Here is a 4370-nt window from a genome sequence, read left to right on the forward strand (position 1 = left end):
TATTAAGTTAAAAGATATTTATTAATTAAATTATTATATTATAAGATTTTTATATGATAAATAAATTATGATTTTGACAAATGTATGGTATAGATGATGTACAAATGTAATAAATTGTGTGTCTACAAATGTGTATATATGATTAATTATACAATAGATATTTATTATTATTTAATAAAATATTTTTACTAGATAATTAATTAAATTATAAGATTTTTATGAGATAAACAAATTAAATGGAGACGAGTGTAAAACATATAATTGACCAATTGTAATATAAGCATTTGTTATTAAATAGATTTTATAATAATTATATATATATATATATATATATATATATATATATATATATAAAAGTCATAAAGAAACAAAAGAAAAGAGAAATAGTTACAGAGAAATAAGAAGAAAGAAAGAAGAAAGAAAAGAAAAGGAGAAACTAAGGATTAAAAGCTTGGAGTTTAATTGGTAAGTTACTTAAGTCCTTTTATTTAATTTTAATGTTTTAGAAGCTTTAGAATAAGGTTTTGATGAAACTAGGTTGATATATTGAAAGTTCATAAGTTTTTAGTATAGTTCATGTTAAACAAATTGTGAAATTATGGATTTAATTAAATGAATTTCAAGTTAGAATTGATAAAAGATTAAATTGTAAAATAAGCTATAAGTTTTGTGTTATAAGGATTAAATTGTAAGAATGATAAATAGTTGAAATTGTGTTACTATTATTAACGAATGAAGTTTAAGAACGAGTTAATATTTGAGAAAATTCAATTGTTATATGTTTAATATTTATATTTCATTATTGTTATTATAGTTTGAATTATAGTAATACCACTAAGTATATCTATACTTAGCGTACGGTTATTTTCCGTGCGCAAGTCAGTAGGAGTCAAAATCTAGTCTAGCATCCGAACCAATCCCGATCTCAGCAACCTTGGTGATGTATATTTTATTTTGATATATGTGGCATGTACCTAGGTTGTATTTTGAGTTAATGTGGTTTTGGATTGTAAGGATAATATGTGATGATTTAAATTGGTAAATGAAAGATTAAATATTTGAAATGGTATATATAACATTACGTTTGAATTGATAATTGAATAGAACTTTTAATTTAATTTGAATAATTGTATGAATGATCATATAGTAAATTCTAGTATTAATCTTGGTATATTTTAGATGTTTACATGTATGAATTGAATTGGTTATATCATTGGTATTGGATTGGTTTCAGTTTGAAATTGCAGGGAAGATAAGATGTATATAAAAGAGGTTATATTGAGTTAATTTTTTTTTTAAAATTTACGAAAATTCTCCGAACACCTGGATAAGTCCCGATCCACTTCTAAACGTGTTTTGGGCCTTGAGGGTCCATTATAGGGACTTAAGGATTAAATTTATACTTTGTATGTTAATTATTTGTGAGTTATTCATAATTTGTTCGATATGTCTGTTAATGCTCCGTAACCTTGTTTCAGTGACGGTATAGGGTTACGGGGTGTTACACGGGTTGCGTTAATCGTTGTTTGTGATAAGAATTGTATGCTAAGAGTTATAATTTAGGGTTTCAATTATTGACAATTACTATTTTATTAATAGGTGCGGAGAGAAAGGCTGCTATATATCCTGTCAAAGGATAATATGTGGTTATAATTGTAGTAATTAGAACATCTAAATATGTGCTTATAATTTTAGTAATTAGTACATAGTAATTAGTACATCTAAATATGTGGTTATAATTTTAGTAATTAGGTGCATAGATTAAGAAATTTAGAGACATGATAGAAAATCATTATTTCTCTTGTATTTATTAGTTTATAGTCAATTTATACAGTGAGATATAGGGTGGGATTAGATGGACGGTGTATTTATTTGCAGTTAGTGTAAAAATAGTGGTGATGGTGAGATTAGATATTATAGCCTTACTATAGCGTGAGACAAAAAATAATCTAAACGCATCCTACTGTCCATTCAAACCCACCCTAAAAAGTGATTTTGTTCAAATATTTTTTTCTTAAAAAATTGTTTATATTTATTTTAAGGATGTAATTTAATTTTTAAAAATAATTTAATAATGATGTGATATTTTATTTATTTATTTTAACAAAGGAGAGCATGAGGATAAAGTACAGACTCAATGCCTAATGTGAATTAAAATTTCATTTTAAACTATAAGTTTAATAATTGCAATTATTATACAACATTAAAAATATCTACAAAGTTGATTTCAAAAAAAAATCTACAAAGAGTCCTTTTCCCTACTTATATGCTAAACCAATAACATCCCATGAAAGAGAAAACAATATGAATCTTTTTCATATAGGGTTGAAATAAAAAAAATTTAGGGTCGAAATTAAATTATAATTTTATGATAGAAAAAATACAATTTCATCATTTTGATATATTATATTTTTATAGTTTTTAAAAATTAAATTAAATTTTTTATTTTTAAGAAAGACTAAAGTATAATTTTGCAGTCATATGAAAATATTTTCATTTTAGTGAACTGATCACTGTATGGTTACATTTAAAACATATAAAACTATTTTTTTCCCTTGGAAAAACGCTCAATTATCATCATGATATAGACCTCGTAAGATATGAAGTGCAAAGGAAAGTCAAGTTGAATTTAATTACAAAAGAATTGATATTTGCAGTTGAATTGGTTAAATTATTGATTTTTAGTTTGATTGATATGATTGTTCTTATCAGTTTATTCGATTCAATCGAATAAATTATTTAAAAATAGTTAATTACATCAAACATTATAAACTATCAAGGTTATATCGGTAAAGTTTTTTATTATTAAAATTGTTAATTTAAACCGTTAAATTAAACCTAATATCTCATGTAGCGTAATTTAAAATGAAAATTTTAAAGGAAAATGAATATTGTGAGTTGTAAAACTCCTAGGTTTTAGTTTTTGAAGCTTTTACATAAACTTTATCATTTTCTCTATTATATTCGTTTTACTTTATTTTTGTTTTCACTTTTAAATATTATGTGATAATGTTTTACTTTTCTTTAAAATTTTCATTTTAAATTATGTCACATAAAATTCGGTATGCCATTTAACTGTTAAATTAATAATTTTAATAATGGAAGAACTTGATTAATATAACATCAATATAACATCAATAGTTTTAAGGTGTAATTAGAATGTTTTGAAGTTTAGGGATCAATTTAGAATGAAGGTCATAGTTTAGAGATGTCTACACAATCAAATCTTTAAAAATCATAAAAATTTTAAAAAATAGAGAAAATCGATTCAACAGATTCAATTGTAGTTCAACAAAATTTCAAGTGTAATTCAACCGTCAATTTAATACATTCATACCTCGATTGATTCTCGATCTAACCTACTTGATTCTAAAAAGAGTGAAGTGTAGAACAAATAAGATTAACATGAAAAGGAGTAGGATGAATCATGTGAACAATAATGGGCAGCCTTGATTTTGCTTGATTGGCCCCCCTTGAATATGATTTATGACGAAAATTAATCACAAGTCGGACTTAAATGAATCAAACAAAACATAGTAATTGAAACAAATGAAAATGAAAGAAGAAAGAATTATGGCTTTGAGAGGATGATTCGGCTATGAGATGAATGGTTGCTGCCGACTTGAATCAACAATTGAGGCCGTACTTGGAGTTTAAAACATGGCTATATTATTTGGGAAATTTGTCGTGACATTCTATGCATGCTTGTCATGATATTGTTCTCATGTTCATTTAGGGTTTCATCGTGACGTCGCTTGTCTTTATGTCATAATGTTGTCTCTATTTTATCTCTTATTTAATAAATCGTCAAACGCTGTTTAAGATTTTTTGAATTTTGTATTAATTTATGTCATATTTTGTATAATATTATTGCGACTAAAGATTTTTTTTTTTTTTTTTGCATTTCTCTCATGTTTCAATTTATAAGATATTTTACATCATTTATCATATCGATTTGATTTTTTGAAAAAGGGTGGAGATTGCACCTTGGTTGGCAATTGTGTTGCTGATATTGTGCAGGTGACCATAATACTCGGCACCCAACTAATTTCTTAACGTAGCAAAAGACAACCGACGGTGTCTTTGTCAACCATAGAAGCTGAGTATCGTGCAATGACAATCACAACTCAACTGAGCAATTGACATTTACAGCTATTGGAGGGCTCCCATCAAATAGTGGAATTTTCAAACATGGTGCATTACCATTTTATTAGAAAGTCCAAGAAGATATTAAGTTAAAACATGTTAAGACATGCAGATCATCATTTGATGTATTACACAAAGTATTTAAATAATTTGCTACTGGGATTACCTTCCTTCCTTGACTAACTTAACTTTTATCAAAGAATCCCACATTGCTCAGGGAGTAA

General features: G+C 25.8%; 1 long non-coding RNA gene across 1 annotated transcript; it reads left to right on the top strand.

Moving 5' to 3' along the window:
* Positions 1-356: 356 nt before the first annotated feature.
* LOC128296373 (uncharacterized) lies at positions 357-4370 on the top strand. Its single transcript, XR_008286983.1, has 2 exons — positions 357-465; positions 3973-4370. It is a non-coding gene; the product is annotated as an uncharacterized LOC128296373 (long non-coding RNA).

Source organism: Gossypium arboreum, chromosome 8 (genome assembly GCF_025698485.1).
Source record: "Gossypium arboreum isolate Shixiya-1 chromosome 8, ASM2569848v2, whole genome shotgun sequence".
In the NCBI taxonomy this organism is placed as follows: domain Eukaryota; kingdom Viridiplantae; phylum Streptophyta; class Magnoliopsida; order Malvales; family Malvaceae; genus Gossypium; species Gossypium arboreum.